The sequence below is a fragment of the Arvicanthis niloticus genome, chromosome 23, assembly GCF_011762505.2.
Source record: "Arvicanthis niloticus isolate mArvNil1 chromosome 23, mArvNil1.pat.X, whole genome shotgun sequence".
Classification (NCBI taxonomy): Eukaryota; Metazoa; Chordata; class Mammalia; order Rodentia; family Muridae; genus Arvicanthis; species Arvicanthis niloticus.
This window is the reverse complement of record NC_133430.1, coordinates 9,008,363-9,026,513: the sequence shown is the minus strand read 5'-3', so window position 1 is coordinate 9,026,513 and position 18,151 is coordinate 9,008,363.

The window sequence follows — 18,151 nt, the reverse complement described above, 5'->3', positions numbered from 1 at the left end:
CTGGTATCATCAAATTTTATTTTATTTTTTCAGAGTGGGTGTTTTTCATTTTGATCTATGCCTGTGAATAATTTCCAGAGTTCTAAACATGGTTGGATCCCACTGTTTGGTGAGTGGGATGTCTGAATGTATTCACTGCACATAGTATTAGGCTTCATAGAGAAAATTTCCTTCCACTGCTCTGTTTCTCTCCAGTAGTTCTTCTCTTACTTCTTCCAGTGATTTCCCATCCATGCCCTACAGTATATACTGTCGTATGTGTCTATAAAGAATGCCAGGATTTACAACAAAGAGAAACCGTGACATTTGTCTGCATGAAAAAAAAAATGTCTTCTACCAAATGACATCATTTCATTTTCTTTGTGACTGAATAAGAACACCACTGTATATACATATCAGTTCTTGTTCATTCATCTGCTGATGGACACCGGAGATGGTTTATAACGTGAGTGTTGTGATCAGTACCAAGATCAACACGGATGTACTATGTTGTCTTCAGTGGCAGGTTGTCCTAAAGCCCTGTGAGTGTATACCCAGATGTGGCTCAGCTGTGCCAGCTCTCAGTTTAGTTGTTTTAGCTGCTGCTGTTTTGTTTTGAAGACCCTCCGCACTAATTTACACAGCAGCTAGAGCTATTTATATTTATATTTATATTTCTCCCAATGGTAAAGAGTTCCCAAGCAGGGCAGTGGTGGCGCACGCCTTTAATCTCAGCACTTGGGAGGCAGAGGCAGGCGGATTTATGAGTTTGAGGCCAGCCTGGTCTACAGAGTGAGTTCCAGGACAGCCAGAGCTACACAGAGAAACCCTGTCTCAAAAAAGGGGGGGTTTCCTAATCCCCACACCCTCTCCAGCACTTGTTGTTGTTTGTTTTCTTCAGAACCCCCATTGTGCAGGGTGAAATCTTGTGATAACCCCAACTACTGCTAAGGCCGTTGCACACTTTTTCATGTGTTTGTTGGTGCTCTGCCTTTCAAATTTTCAGAATGCTGTTTTCCTGGTTGTTGGTTAATTGCTTGGGATTCAGGCACTAGGGTTTTAGTTCTGTGGGAGTCCTCCATTGGATGTATAGCAGATGAAGATTCTTCTGTCACACCACAGCTGTCTCTCTACCCAGCTTTCCTGCTGCTTTGACTGCTGCTCAGAGGCTTTGTAGCTCATGCAGTCACATCTGGACATGACTTTCCTGACATTCCTCCACTGGGCTTGCATCTGAAAGTCCTTCCCTAACAGCTTGAGTCTCACATTCGGGTCTTGATCTACTTTCCGTTGATCCGTGAGGGATGATGATCTAGCTTCATTCTTCTGTGGTGGAAAGCCAGGCTCAGCACCACTTGCTGAAGATGCTCTTTTCTCCAATGTACATTGGCTGTCTATGGCTGGCTATTGCTGTGTGGGTTTATCCTGGGATGCTCTATCACAGTCCAGGGGTCTACATTTCTATTTTTATGCCAATATCTTGCTGTTTTTGACACTACAGCTCCGTAGTGTGATTTGAAATCTATATTGTGAGACCTCTGGAACTTTTGTTCAGGTTTGCTTACTGCTCACAGTCTTCTATGCTTCCTTGGAGATTCTTTTCTATTCCTGTTAAGCATGCTACTTCTCCATTGTTACTCCTTGAGAATTCCATACATATATAAAAGGTGTTTTGCTCAAATACACTCCCCATTCTATACCCACAATTCCTTCCCTATACCCCCATCACTTGTTTCTCCCAATGTCTTGTGATCTTTATAAGACAAAACAAACCACCAAGTCCACCTAGTGCTGCCTTTATGCACGTGAGTATAGGACCACTTCCTGGTACAAGGTATGATCTAAGTGGCCACATCCCTGAAGAAAGCTCACTTTCCTTCTCCCAGCAGTCACCGTTGCTATTAGCCTCTCAGCTAATGTGTGACTTCATGATCCCCTCTCACACCCACCCGTGCTGGGGCTTTGTCTACCTTGATCTTGTGCAGGAAAATGCAGCTGTTGCAAGTTGACATTTGCAATAGCCTTGTCATGTATGGCAAATCCTGTTTCACTGTAGACAGCCAGTACCACTGGCTCTTACAATCTTCTTCTCCCCTCTTCCATGATGACCCTGAGACTGGAGGTGTGATATACATGTTCTGTTTAGATCTGAGCACTCCGTGGTCTCTTATTCTCTGCACATTGGCAAGTTGTGTCTCTGTATTAATTACCATTTATTGGAGGAGGAGGAGAAAGAAGAGGAGGAGAAGGAGGAAGAAGAAGAGGAGGAAAAGGAGGAGGAGGAGGAAGAGGAGGAGGAAGAAGAGGAGGAGGAGGAGGAGGAGGAGGAGGAGGAGGAGGAGGAGGAGGAGGAAGAGGAAGAGGAAGAGGAAGAGGAAGAGTAGGACGAAGAAGAAGAAGAAGAAGAAGAAGAACAAGAAGAAGAAGAACAAGAAGAAGAAGAAGAAGAAGAAGAAGAAGAAGCAGCAGCAGCTGCTGCTGCTGCTGCTCTGATGAAGGTTGAAAGAGCACCGATCTAAACTCATAAAGATCAGAACTTGGGGAATAGTTAATTACGATGCCCATTTACTATAATACTATTGTTAGCTTCTTGCCTAGGGTCATGACCTCACCAACCATGATTTTGGCTCAGTTAACTGTACCAAGCATGAGTTCCACCTCCAATCAGAAGGAGATTGGTTACTCCCATGACACTCACACCACTATGGCTAGTGTAGCTCACAGGACTCACAGCTGGGTTAGACTATTGACTTATCCCCCTTAGCAAGCATAGAACCTTCCAGCACTGTGAAAGGTACTCAGCAATAATGAGCCTTCCAGGTAGGTACCAGCTATATTTCTCCATGTCATAGGGCTCAAGTACATGGGTGTATGCATGGTGTCTTCAGGAAGAGGGTCTTACTGTTAAGTTCTTGGGGGTAACTAAGAACAATAGAAGTAACTGGTCATGGTTTTACAGCAATGGTCTATGCATCTCACTAACAAAAGCTCAAGGTGTGGTAACTCCTACCTAGCCCAGGGATTTTTGGTTTGCTAGCTCATGTTGTGTGTTTCCAGTGTCATGGGACAACCAGCCCACTGCAACCTCCCTCTTCCATTTCCCCTTTCAGTTATTGATTTGCATGTATTGAGCTCTCCCCCGCAAGCCCCAGCAAATCATATTTTTTTTCATTCCGGTGGATAATATTTTTAATTTGCAGTTGAATTCACTCTGCAAACACTTTGTTTAGATTTTTAGCATGCATTTTCACCAGCCTGTAATTTCACTTCTATGCTGTGTTCTTGTCTGGTTTTGGAGTCAGTGTTGACTTTGTAAAATGGATTTGGCGGAGCTCCTCGTTCTAGTGCACGCATAGGTTGGGAGGCGTCGGTGTTTGGTTCTTGAGAGGTCTGCAGGAACTCGGCAGTGAATCAGTCTTGGTCTGGGTTGTTTATTTGGGAGGTGTTTTATTACTGCTTTAACCTTGTTGGGTTTTTTCCAAGTTCTGTTTGTTTATATCCTCTCAATTTAATTTTGTTAGATCCTTAAGATCTAGAAATTTACTCTATTCTCAACGAATTGGAATATAGGCTTTCAAAGTCTGCCCTGTTTATTCTCTGAACTTCACCATTGTGCATTGTTGCCCCTCCCTTTTCATCTCTAAATCTATTATTGTGGTCTTCACGCTCTGCCTTTTAGTTAATTCGGCTAAGGATTTATTAATTTTGTTTATCTTTCTAAAGAACCAACTCTCCGTTTCGCTGATTCTGTATTCTTCGTCTCTATAACCTCTGCCCCATCTGTGTTACCTGTTTCCATTCCCTTGATTTGGAGTTTGACATTTTCTTATTTTCATAAGACGTTGAGGTGAATCATTAAATTATTTATTTCAAATTTCTCTGATTTTTTTTTTAAAAGCAGGTATTTACAGCTGTGAACTTCCCTTTTTAGAGAACATTCATTGTATTCCACAGCTCTGGTATGTTGTGGTTTCATTTTCATTCAATTCCAAGAATTTTTTAGTTTCCCTCCTGATTTCTTCAATGACCCATTCATCATTCAACGGCCTGTCACTCAATCTCCATGAGCCTGTGTCTATCCTGCCGTTTTCCTCACTGTTGATTGCTAGACTTATTCCGTCGTGATCAAATAGAATACAGGAAATCATTTTAATTTCTAAATATTTGCTTTCTGGTCTATAATATAGTGGGTTTTTTTTTCTTTTTAGAGACAATCCCAGGGGCTTCTGGGAAGAATGCAACCCTGCGTGTTTGTGTGGATATTTTGTAGACGCCGATTAAGTCTGTTTGATCTATAGTATTGTTTGCCTCTGATGTTTCTTTTCCCATGTGTTTGTTTTGTCTGCGTGGACTGTATGTTGATCATAGTGGACTATGGCAGTCACTCACCATGCATTTTGCTGAGCTCAGTCCCTGCCTTTATATCCAGGAGTATTAGCTTTATGAAATTGGGTTTGCTAGTGTTTGGTGCATAAATGTTTAGAGATATGGAATCTTCTTGGTGGATTATTTCCTTACTCAATACATAGTGATTTTATTTCTTCCTGCTATTTAGAATTTAAAGCCTATTTCATCAGAAATTGGAATTTCCACACCTATTTTTTTTTTTAATATGACTTAGCTTGAAAGATCTCACTCTATTCTTTTGCTGGTGTGGTGTTTTTATTATAGTCAAAAAGTATATGGATCCTGTATCTTAATCCAATCTTTCAGTTCAGGTCTTTTGATTTGGAAATTGAGAATATTAATATTTATAGTTATTATTGAAATGTGTGTATTGATACCTGATATTTTGTTGACTTCATAGTGTTCCCTAATCTTCGGGTTTTCATTTACTGTTCGGGTGTGACTTATTCTTTCTTGTGGTCCCATGAATGTGTTTATCACTCCTTTCTGTGTATGGAAGTCCTTCACATCTCTTCTGCAGTTATGGCTTAGTGGTCACGAATTCGGTTACTTTGTGTTTATCAGCTTCTCTGAGTAAGGCAATCTGGGTTGACATTATTCTAAAAGCCATACCCTTGTGGATTTTAGTTTGTGTTGGGAAGTATGTGATTATTCCGATGGTTTTTTCTTTTCTTTCTTTTTTTATTATTTTTATTGGTTATTTTATTTATTTACATTTGAAATGTTATCACCCTTCCCAGTTTCCCCTCCACAAGCCTACTATCTCCCCATCCCCCCTTCCTCTATGAGGGTGCTCCCCTACCTGCCCACCCACTTCTCCCTCAGCGCCCTAGCATTCCCCTACCCTGGGTCATCAAGCCTCCACAGGACCAAGAGGCTCCCCTCTTAGTGATGCCAGATAAGACAAGCTTCTGCTACATATCCAGCTAGAGCCACGGGTGCCCTGCCCCCATGTGTACTCTTTAGTTGGTGGTTTAGTCCCTGGGGGCTCTGGAGACTCTGATGGGTTAATATTGTTGTTCTTCCTATGGGTTGCAATCCCCTCCTGCTCCTTCAGCCATTCCTCTAACTTCTCAGTTGGGATCCTCACACTCAGACCGATATTTGGCTGCATACATCGCACCTGTATTGGTCAGACTCTGGCAGAGTCTCTCAGGGCACAGCTATACCAGGCTCCTGTCAGTAAGCACTTCTTGGCATCAGCAGTAGTATCTGGGTTTGGTGTCTGCAGATGGGATGGATCCCCAGGTGGGGCAGTCTCTGGATGGCCTTTCCTTCAGTCTCTGCTCCACTCTTTGTCCCTGCATTTCCTTTTGACAGGAGGAACTCTGGATTAATATTATTCAGGTGGATGGGTGGCCCCATCCCTCAGCTGGGGACTGTGCCTAACCACTAGATATAATCTCCACAGGTTCTCTCTCCCCTTTGTTGGGTATTTCAGCTAATGTCTTCCCTGTTGGGTCCTGGGAACCTTTGGGTCCCTGGCATCTGGGACTTTCTAATAACTTCCTCCATTTCCCCCTCCTCCACTGCTACACACTTTCAAATTCCTGACCCTCTGTACTTCTCCCTCCCATATCTGAACTGCCCCTCTTTTTCCCTCCCCCTCCTCCCTCCCTCTACTTCCTGGAGATTATTTTCTTCCCTCTTCTGAGTAGGACTGTAGCAGCCATGCTTTGGTGTGATCTTCTTTCTTCTTGGGTTTCATATGATCTGCGAGTTGTGTCATGGTATTTCAAGCTTCTTTTTGGCTAATATCCATGTATCAGTGAGGACATACCATGTGTGTTCTTTTGTGACTGGGTTACCTTACTCAGGATGATATTTTCTAGTTCCATCCATTTGCCTGTGAATGTCATAAAGTCATTGTTTTTAATAGCTGAGTAATACTCCAACGTGTAAATGTACCACATTTTCTGTATCCATTCCTCTGTTGAGGGACATCTGAGTTCTTTCCAGCTTCTGGCTATTATAAATAGGGCTGCTATGAACATAGTGGAGCATGTGTCCTTGTTATATGTTGGAGCATTTTCTGGGTATATGCTCAGGAGTGGTATAGCTGGATCCTCAGATAGAACTATTTTCAATTTTCTGCAAACTGCCAGACTGATTTCCAGAGTGGTTGTACCAGCTTGCAGTCCTACCAGCAACAGAGAAATGTTCCTCTTTCTCCACATCCTCTCCAGCATCACTGTCACCTGAGTTTTTGGGGTTTTCTTTACACATGAGTTGGGTTTTTTTTCTCTTATAGCTTTCAAAATTCTTTCTATTCTGTATATTTACCATTTTAGTTTTATGATAGAGGGAGGTTCTTTTCTGATCTTATCTGTCTGAAGGTCCTCTGTACCTGGGTAGTCATCTATTTTCCAAGATTTGGGGAGTTTTCTGCAATGATTTTATGAACAAATTTTCTGTTTCTTTAGCACAAAATTTTTATATATCCATGATTCATACTTTGGGTCTTTGATGGTGTCTTATAGATTACCTGCAATCTGTTAAAACTATACTAATTTACATTTGTCACACGGGCAATAATTTTTTCTACTTTGTGGAATTATAGTTCATTCACTGAATTCCTGTCTCTTCCACTTGTAACACACACACATATATATACACACACACACACACACACACACATATATATATATATATATATAGAGAGAGAGAGAGAGAGAGGGAGGGAGGGAGGGAGGGAGGGAGAGGGAGAGGGAGAGGGAGAGGGAGAGAGAGAGAGAGAGAGAGAGAGAGAGAGAGAGAGAGAGAGAGAGAGAGAGAGATTGCTCTCTATATCAGTAGATAGTTTCTGGTTTCCAGGAGTTCATTTGGCAGACAGGCCTAAGTTTACACATCTGCTGGTGAAATGGTAATGTTGTTTTCAACTGGTAATTATAAATAAAGCTCCTTCAAGTTTTCATTCATAGGTTTTTGTGTGAATATAAATTTTCAGTTCTCTCAGATAAATCTCCAGAAGGTACATTGCTATGTTGTACACTGTTTATTTAAAGTTTTTTGAAAGGCCTGTTTTGTTTTCAGAGGGACTATAAAATTTGCATTCGATGCTTGCAATTCCAGCATTCAGGAGGTCAAAGCAGAATTACCTTGGGTTCAAAGTCAGCTTGGGCTATGCACCATGAAAGTAGATCTCAATAACAGCAACAGCAGCAAACCATTTTTTTTAATGCATCACAACTAGGATCAAGCAAGAACTCCCAGTGTCCTACCCTGCTTACCACTTTATCATTTTTTTTTTTTAATTTCATTTTCACTGCCACTCTATGCTAGGAAAATCTGACGTGCATATGTGAGAGAACGAACCAGATCCATGTTGGCGTTTTTATGTGCACTTGTTGGGTGTCTTACCTGGCTGGTGGATGTACATACCTTCTCCTGACGAAGCACCTCTGTTCAAATCTCTCTTTTTTTGCATAGTTTCATGTGGTGTTTGAGTTTTAAGACTTCTTTACACATTTAAGGCAAGTGGGTTTTTTTTTAAGTTGTCTGTATAATGATCAAATAGTTTCTTCAAAAAAGCCCTTTGATTTTTTTCCTCTTGGTATGCATGCCTGTGTGTAAACATGCTTGCATGTGTGGAGGCCAGAGGTTCATGTCAGGAGTCCTCCTTGATAGCACTCTACCTGATTCTTTGTGGCAGGGCCTCTCATTTGAACCTAAAGCTCACTATCTGAACTATTCTAGCTGGCCAGCTTTCCCTGTCTCTGTCTCGTGTGTCCTAGAGTCACGGCAAGTCACCATGGCTACCTGTGGGTGCTGGGGATCTGAACTAAGTTCTCAGGTTTGCGTGGCTCATATTTTTTTATCCACGAACCATATCTTCAGCTCCCCGAAAATGGACCTTTCTAAATTCTTTACAGTCTTTTCCCAAGAGAAGAATTAACAATTTTGGTACAGGGTGCATTGCCTTTAGTTATTGTGGGCAAGAAGCTACTTCACGGGGGAAAGGATTATTTGGCTTGCAGTTCGAGAGTACACTCCATCATGGTAAGCAAGGCATGGCAACAGGACTGGGTGGATGCCTGCTCAATCCTGAACAGACCATGAAACAGTGAAAGACACTTATCTTCCCTACCTGCTGCCTTTTTTATTCAGTCCGGAACCCCAGCCCTGGGAATGGACTACCCACATCCAAGACACATCTTTTGCATTCTGCTAATTCTCCCTGGAAACGCCTTCCCTGAAGGTACACCTTAGGCCTTATTTAGTCTGAACAAGTTGACAGAATAAAGTGCCACACTGTCCAATCTGTTTATCCTCTTATGAACTGTACTTAGGGTGTCATGCAAGATTCCTGCCCCCCTCCCCATATTTTCTTCTAGCTGTTTTACAGATTTAGGCTTGCAGGGTTGGGTTAGCCTGTGCACTTGTCTTTCAGCTGTTTTACAGATTTAGGCTTGCAGGGTTGGGTTAGCCTGTGCACTTGTCTTTCAGCTGTTTTACAGATTTAGGCTGCAGAGTTGGGTTAGCCTGTGCAGTGGGGGGCACTGTGTATCCTACTGTTCTATCTCTGCTTGTCTGAGGATAGTTCTTTCTTCTTTGGATGACCTCTATGTTTGAGTTAAGATTGGCCATGCATGTGAGTTCATTTCCAAATCTCTATTATTTTATTTTCCAAGCATCTGCATGTCTGTCCTTTGACAAATTCCCTATCGTTTTGTATTCCGTAGTGATAATTTTTTAACAAATGATATTTTAAAACTTATGTGTATACATATATACAAGTGCCTGTGGGTGGGTTTGTGTGCCTAGGTACAGGTATCTACAGAGGCCAAAAGAGGACACTGGGTTCCCCGGGGTCTGACGTTACAGGTGACTGTGAGCTACCCAACACAGATGCTTGGAGATAAATTCAGGAGCTATCTCTGTGAGCTATCTCTGAGCCATCTCTCCAACCCCACTAGTAACAAGTCTGAAGATCCTGAGTTTCTATGGTCTCCAATGGAGTCACTGGGGAGTTTCCTGGTGTCATTTTGAGCCTTACTTTCCTCAGGTACACAGTGAAGTGATCCTAGAACCCAAGACAGAACCTACTAGTCTGTCCCCCACCCCTCCTCCTTTTGTAATACTCAGGTTGGCATAAAGACTCTACAATGCCTAGACAATAGATACTGTCCGCACCCTGCCCCAATTTCCAGGAGTCCAGTCCTACCACAAGTGTACCTATGGGAGAACAATGACATCTGTGATGTCTTGGTTCTGAGACAGCCTGGAATACAGAGCTGTACATATAGGAGGGTGTCCAGCTCAGTGAGGAGATGGGCCGGGCTCTATCCCCTTGAGTGTGAATCCTGAGAGCATCCAAGTATCCTGAAGGACACAGTAGGTACTGCCCTGCCGCAGAGAGCTGGCTGTATGCAGAGGGCAGTTGGGGACCAGAAAGGGTTTCATCCTCAGTGCTCCCTGTTTTCCATCCCAGACCACGAGGAGGGCTCTGGGTCAGCCAATCTGCTGCCTCTGAGTCCATGGCAAGGATCCAGTGGAAGGAAGGCCAGCTGGGACTGGCAGAGGACAGGGTGAGTCACAAGAGGGAGACCTCCACCTCCTTGAGTATGGCCAGGTCAGCTCAGATATCTCACACTTGGCCTGTACACACCTGGGCTTGCTGCCCTGCGGACAGACCTAGGGATGTGCAAGCCAAGGCCTGTCGGCACTTGTTGTTCCCCCACCCCCACCCCCGCCCCCTTCCTTATACTGCTCCACTCTGTGGCTGCTGAGGGCCAACTGCCATTTCTTCGCTTGACTGCCCCATTACCTGTAGAGTAATCCTCCAGGACAGGGAACATGGAGCAAAAACTTGACATCCACATGCCCACCTTGGGTTTGCCCATACTTTCCAACTCAAGTGGAACCATGGGTTTAAGGCATTGGCCCGCCTGCAAAAGAGGTGGACTTTCAAAGAAACAGCAAATCAATCATGGCTGAAGAGTGGCCCAGCTACCATCAGTTGCCACAGGCCAGCCGAGTGTGGCTGACAGCTTTGCCAGCTTCGGCGGCGGAGGAAAATAGCCTTTTTTAATTTAATTTTTTTTTTCAAAGGCCAGTTGGAAAATGGCAATCTTCTCTCTAGCAAGCCATCTCGGCACAACTCCTGGGCATACGCTTGTGTGTTTCAAAACTTCAGCCTGGCTATTTTCTATAGCTTGGTGCCAGTGACGGTACGTGGCCAAATCTTCTCAGCCTTAAGTGACCCTGGTTGTCAAGACTCCCCTGCAAGGCCTCTTGGTTGGGGAGAGAGAAGCAGGATGAAGATGAACCTGCCGCTTTGGGAACTCAAGTTCAGACAGCAGAACAGAGTCCCTTAGGGGAGAAGGATGATTCTTCAACTGGTCATGGAGCCCAGAATTGTATCTGCATCCCCCTGGAGAGAAAACCTGGTCTATCTAGGACCCTGTTCTTTGAGAGACAGCATTGGCCTTGGGAGCTCCTTCTGGGCATAGCTGGTGCCCCAGAGTTCAGGTTTGGCACCTTCTCCTCTGTCCCGAAACCTGATCTGAGGCACTAGAGAGGTGCTTGGCCTTTCCCAGCCATGTCTGGAGCCAAAGAAGAATCCTGGAAGATTTTTTCCTAAGCCTAAGTGTCCCCCTGTGGGTCATGCAGGACAAGGGTGGTTGTTTGTTTCTTGTAAGCTGGAGAACATGAAGCCTGATTCACCATCTGCTCCATCAAACTCGGTCCTGCGAAGGAGGGAGAGAGCCAAGAGCAACGTCACTTCTGGTCTTAGCCTCTGCTCTCTCTGCTCTTTGCACCCATACTGGGTCCTGCCCTTAGCTCTTTCCCGCACAGTGACTCCGCCCCATTCTCAAGCAGCCGGCCTTGCCGCTAAGCCCGCCCACTCTGCCCGGAATCTCTTCTGCTCCTTTGGACCTTTGGCGGTCTCACTCACAGCAGAGGGGAAAATCTAGAAGTCTGTGCACACAGTCAGTCCTCTGATTCTGAGTATTCAGGTGCCGTGAATGCTCTTTCCAGGGCCAGGTTCAGAGGTTCTAGCCATGTGAAGACTCCTCACACAAGAACTCTAGGCCTTCCCTTCCTTTCTATTGCCACAAACCCAGAGTTGGGCTTTCCCTGTTTGGCAGGGCTCTGCGTGGCCTGGTAAATGCTTCCTGCCACCAGGGTCTTTCTGAAGTCTCTTTCCTGCTCCCCATGCCATCCTAAAGCCACCAAGACAGTGTCTTGAGATATGCCTGCAGCTGATCTTAACGGGGGCACCCCGCTCTATTTGGTGAAAAGGCCCTTTGCCATCCCTACTACCATGCTGATGGCTAGACCCCACCACCCTAACGGGGCAGAGAGCCTGCGGTGTTTTCTGGAGTTAGGGGACCTTTCTTCATAGTCTACAGAAAGGTAGATGAGGAATTCCATTTCCAGGGCCCTGGGATGTTTCCAGGCAGGGTCTAAGCCGCAAGGTTCGCTGCTTTATTTTAATTTACCTAAGATAATGCTTTACTGTGACAGTCCACAGCCCCTTATGTATCTGTAAGTATAACGCAAACGCAGATCCTGTCTCCCTGAGGTGTCCACAGCTGTGCACCACGAACACATCCTGTGTTAGTTACTTCTCTGTCGCTGTGATAAAACACGGAGATCAACAGCCACCTGGGGGAAGAAAGTTTATTTGGGCTTACAGTTCTATAGGGATGCAAATCCGTTGTGGTGGGAGGGCGGGCAGCAGGATGGGGGTGGGGGGGGGAAGCTAAGTACTCACCCCTTGAATTACAAGCACAAAACAGAAAGAGCAAAGAAAGAGCCAGAAGTCTTTTCATCTCAACACCTCCTCTCTTCTCCACCCCCCACCGCAGGCCCCACCAGCCCAGCCAGTGATGTATTTCCTCCTGCAAGGCAGAACCCAGCTTTCAAATGTCAGGGGCTATGGGGGACATTTCTCCTTCAAAGATCCGCATGCCCAGCCCTCGCCAGCAGCCCAGGCTGCTCCGATATATCACCCCTTGTTGGTTTCCCCTACTGTGTGTGGATCTACATAGGAACAAAGGCACCAGTGACTGGCATTTAATCTCTCTAAATCAGCATTTGGATCCACCATTTTTTTTCCTTTTATGCTTGATGGTATTTTGTGAATTGTTATTCCGCTGTTCTGTTCACGGCTACGTGGGCTGTTTCCAGCTTACGGCTGTTAGAAAGAAAGTTGCTATGATATTTGTATAAAAATGTTTTTGTGGGTATCTGTTTTTATTTCCCTTGGATGAATACCTGCTACTGAACTGTTAGGTCGCGGGAGGGTTATGTGTGTGGTGTCTGGCTTCATAAGAAGCCGACAAATAACTTTCCCAAGTGGTGTCGCTTCTCTGCACTCCCACGGGAGTCTGCCTCCCTGTTCCCCTCCACCATGGTTGGGGTTGGTCATGCTTATTTCTCAGGACATAATAATCCTCATCATAGTCTTATTCTGTTTTTCAACTAGCCTTTTTATGAGGTACTTGGCCGGTTTTTTGTTTGTTTTATTTCTTATTTATATTTTGGGGGAAAAATAACCCATCTTGATTTTAACTGCCTCCGCCTCCTTTCCAAGGCCCTTCCGAAACTCCCTTTACATCTGCCTCCCAACTCCACATTCCTAGTTTTTTTGTAATGTACATCCCACTGAATCCAATTAGAGCTGTCCATATGTGCATGACTGTTGAGCCATCCACTGGGGCACGGACAACCTACCAGGCGTCACCCCCACCCAAAGAAAAGCAGCTCTCCCTCCTACAGCATCCAGTAACTGCCAATAGCTTCTCAGTCGGGGCTGGAGCCTCAGGAGCCTCTTCCCTCTCCATGCGGAAATCTTCTACCGGCTTAATCTTGTACAGATAATCATAGCTGATGTGTATTTGCGTGTGCCACAGTCGTGTCACAACCAGAGAGGGCAGCATTTCACTGCCCCCCACCCCATCCTCCACTTCTTACATTCTGTCTGGCCTCTCTCTGAGATGTTCTCTGAGCTTCGAGAGTGGAGGGTGTTGATAAACTGTCCCATCGATGGCTGACCACTCACAGACAATTTTTCTTCAGAGTTTTGAACAGTGATACATTCCTGCTTTAACCACCACCCACTGCAAGAAGAAACTTCCCTGATAGAGCCTGAGGGCAGCAAGTCAATCTATAACTATTGACCTCCCCAGCCATGGGTCTAGTGTCAGGCATGGACTCCCTTCTTTGGAACAGACTTCATATCCAATCAGAAAGCAGTTGGTTGTCTCATAAACAGCGTTACCACCACCACAAGAGTTGGCATACCTTACCTGGCAGATGTGCATTGTAACATGCATGGTCTGCTGCTGAGGAAGTTCATCATGGCTGTCTTTTCCCATGAAGCAGCTTTCACCGGACCTTGGACCTTTTAACACCTCGAGAGTTAGCTAGCAGAGAGATGGCTTCCTCCTCAGTTCAAGACTGATTTTTCCATCCTGCCTCCAAAGTGATAGGTGTTTTGGTTTTTGTTTTTTTGTTTGTTTGTTTGTTTGTTTGTTTTTTAAGCAATAGTGTCTTACCATCTAGTCACAGTGTGCATCCAAGAGCAATGGGAACAGAGTACCTCTGGGGTCTCTCTGACCCATAACTCACAGGGAGATAACCCTGCATCTAGCACCGAGACTTTCATTTAATAACTGATGTTTTTGGGAGCAGTGTGGGTCACCATGCAGGTACCTCTGTTCAAACTCCGTTTTCCATGCTATTTTTTATATTTCTTACAGTTTTCACAAATTGGTCTCCATCTATCTGTAGTTTGGTTAATCCGTCCTGTACCTGTCCCCTTCCACTCTGCCCCGCTCCAATCCCTGCTCACACACTTAGGTCCAGTAGTCTGACTCTGTTTATTCAGAGAGCATGTCTTCCACTGCCCCCTCTTATTGTATTTCTTTTAATCAGGTTGCAAAATCATAGGTTCCCACGTAGCTTCCTCATTCACAAGGATTCGGCTTCCCCAACCCCTCATCTCCCACCACATCACTCCACTGCCTCATCTCCTATCCCATCACTCTACTGCCCGCTTGGACCCTTCTGCCTCCAGAACCCATTTACCTATATCCCACAATTCTCTTTCCTACAAGAGGCTCCCCTCAATAAACCATTTCTAATTTTCTGACTTACAGCCAAACTTGAGAGAGAAAGAGGGGGGAGGCAAAGACGGAGAGAGACAGATGGACATTTATGCTTCTGGAACTCTAAGCGCGAATAAACACTTCCTTCTAAAAGTTTCTTGAGCAGTGGCAGTTTATCAGAGCATCAGAACGGTAACTAGCGCAGCCCCGTTCATTGCTATCTGATGGCTAATTGCTTTTTAGGGAGAGGATTGTTTTCCACGTAGCAAGTATTATTACCAGCACCCCTCTTGTGTCAGAACAATCGGGTACCAGCATTCCCTTCACACCTAAGAATTTCTTTTCTCATTTTTTTTTTTTAATTTTTTGTGATGTGGGTGGTGTGGTTAAAAACAAAACAAAACTTCTTTTCTATTTCATTTCCCCAAGATCTTCATTATTTCTTGGTTGTTATTTTTTATTATACTTTACTTCTCCAGAGTAGCCTCAAGTTAGAACGGAGCAGAAGGTTTGGGATTTGTAAGGCTCTCCCTAGTTATCAGCATCCCTGATCATCGTGGTGTATTTGGCATAATTAATGAACTTGCATCCCCAGGTCTGCAGCAACCAAACCCTGTACAGTTTACAGTGTGCCTCGTTCTTGTTGTACACCGTACGCACATGAGTGGATCCATACTAACACGTGTATACCTGTATATTACATTCTAAGCATCACGCCATCCTAAGAAGATTCTGCTCTTCATTCCTCTTTCCCTGCCAATCTCTGGAAACCACTGATAATTTTACTGTCTCCACAGCTTGCCCGAGAGTGCTGTCGTGTTGCTGCAAACTCGAAAAGTGCAGAGAGCTCCCATATGCTCTTACAGCACACCCTCCCCAGCTCCGTGGCCGCCACTGTCCCATTCTGCTCTATGTGCTTAGGAATTTTTGAGCACTTCACCAGAATCTCTGTGAACTTGCCTTCTCAGATGGATCTTCTGTGCTCGTATTAGGTACCTGAGGTCCTGCTTGTTGGTTTGGTGATACATTTCCTTTTAGGACTGAGTAATATTCCATTGCATGACTGTACTGTAGTCTGTTTATCCATGAACCCACCGACTGACATCTTGGCTAGTTCCAAGTGTTGATAGATCATGTGTAAAGTATCAACAAAAAAAAATCCATATTCACATTTGTGTGTGTGAGGTGGTGGTGTTTGTTTTGTTTTTTAACTGTTTTAGGTAAGAACTAAAAACCAAGATTGCTGGATCATATGGTGAAAATTATGTGTAGCTTGCTAAGAAATGCCAGTCTGCCTTCCTGAGTGGTTGGTCATTCTGCATTCCTTCCAGCCTGTGTGAGTCTCCAGGGTCCCACATAGTCACCAGACTCTGATGCTATCAGTATTCTGGACTTTGGTGGCTTGTACTGGCATGTCACTGATTTTTTTTTTTTTAATTTGCCTTTTTCCTGGCTATCAGTGATGTCAAGCGACCCTCTTATGCTTATATTTTACCCATGTGTCTTCTTCAAAGAAGTGTCCATTTTTATCAAAGTCTCCATTTTCCCGACACTGAATGTGGACAGTCTGTGTTCGCTTCATTAACAGGTCTGAGGAGACAGGTCTACTGCAGGTATTTTATTTTGGTCTGTGCCTGTCTTTTCTTTCTTTGATAAGGTCACTCGGCAGATTAAAATCATTTTAATGAACTCCAGTTTTTCGGGTTTTTCTTTTCAGATTATGTCTGTGGTGTCATATCTGAGAAGTCATTTCCAACCCAAGGTCATAGAGATTTCCTCCGGTGCTGCATTGGGGGATGCTGTACATTCTTCCTTTTATTCTTAGGCCTGTGATCCTGGCAGATATTCTCTGGTCCTGGGAACTGAACTCAGGGCCTTGTGCATCCTACACAGAGCTATATTGCTGAGCTACAGCCCTCAGAATTACAGGTCGTTCTGGGTTAATTTTTATGACAAAATTAGATCATTTCAGATACTAAATTTTCCAGTTCTAGGTTCCCATTTCATTTTTTTTATTTCATTTTCCTTTCTTTCTTTCTTTCTTTCTTTCTTTCTTTCTTTCTTTCTTTCTTTTTCTTCTTCTTTTCTCTCTTTTTGTTATGGAGGGAACATATCCACAGATGTCCACGATTCAGCCTCAGTCCCACCAGCTTTGCAGCTGAGTGTATTCTTCATTCTGCATTCAGCAACAATCTCTTTTTTTGGAGTTTTGACTTCTGGCCACTTTGCAGTGTGACATTCTCTAGAGGCTGTGTAGAAAAGAGCAGATACTCTACAGTGTACTGGTAGCCAAACTAGGGTAGTTTGTACATTGTATTTTTCACCTGTATTTTTAACTTACAGTCAGTTATCCATGTGAACCCATTAGAAATAAGCAATCATCTATGGTCCAGCTTTTCCTTTGATTTGTGTGTGTGTGTGTGTGTGTGTGTGTATGTGTGTATGTGTGTGTGTGTTAAGACTTAAACTTCATATCAAGTTCTTCTAAAATTAGTGTCTTCTGTTGCTTTGCTCATTTTGATCGTTTGTTTTAATCACAAGTCTACATGTGTGTATATATGTGAAGGTGCACACGTGTGGAAGAGTGCATGTGTGTGCAAGTGTGTGTGTATATGCCTATGGAGGCCAGATAGAACCACCTCAGGGGTCTTTCTGAGATGCTACCCACTTAAAAAAAAATAGACAGGGTCTTTCATTTGGTCAGGTATTCACCAAGTAGGCTAGGCTGGCTGGCCCGAGAGCACAGCCTGCCTCTCCTACCCCAGCACCAGGATAATAGGTACATGGCACCATGCCTTTTGTCTGTATTTCCATGTGAGCTCTGAGGATTGAACTCAGGTCCTCATGCTTACACAGAGGCGAGCACCTTCCCAAAGGAGCCATCTCCTCAGCCTCTGCCATGTTTTTCTGCTCTTGCATCCCAGGTACCTTCAGCTTACCCTTGTGAGTCTTGTACTGTACAGGCCCTGGATTCTATTGTCTTGCTCTGAGGAAGGTTTGTTCACCAATTTTCCCCAGGAGGCTGCTAAATTAGTGCCAATCGCTTTGGCCCTGTGGAGCTTTGGTTTGAGGTTTTAAAAGGGCAAATTCACTGCACTTTCCTGTAGTTTTGAAATGTGGTCTTGATGCCCAAAGCAAGGCCCTTCTCTTAGTTGCAAGGTAGCTACTTACCAAGGAAGCCACCTTAACAAAGCCTCCAGGGGAGGCCTTTCCGCCTACAGCATGGTAAGCCTTTCTTTGGCAGGAAATGGTAGTTTTGTGGAAATTAAAGTCCAAATTCTCTATTTGCAGAATTTAGACTTCAAATCCCATTTTCCCCTTGCTGAGAAGCTGATTCCGGTTCTGCCCTGACTGGCTGTTCAGGCTCTTGGTGCTGAGGCCAGTGGAGCTTTAACTGCTCCAGAGAAGCTTGCATGCAGCCGGCATTCACAAGAGGCATTTTGCTGCGTATATCTGGGGTCACTCCCTCCCAGTGGTTCTCTAGGTTGCTCAGGGATCAGCCTTCTGGTGCCACACCCTCTCCAGGTAGCTGGTTCCTTCCAGCCATGTCAAGGAGAGAATACCAGGGAAAACCATTTAGGCCTTTGTCTCAACCAGCCACTTCCTGGTTTGAAGTGCCTGCGTTCTCTTCCATTTTTTGCCTGCTTTTGTTCTCACTTTAATGTCAATTCAAACAATTGTTTTTACATTTTGTTCACAGTACAATC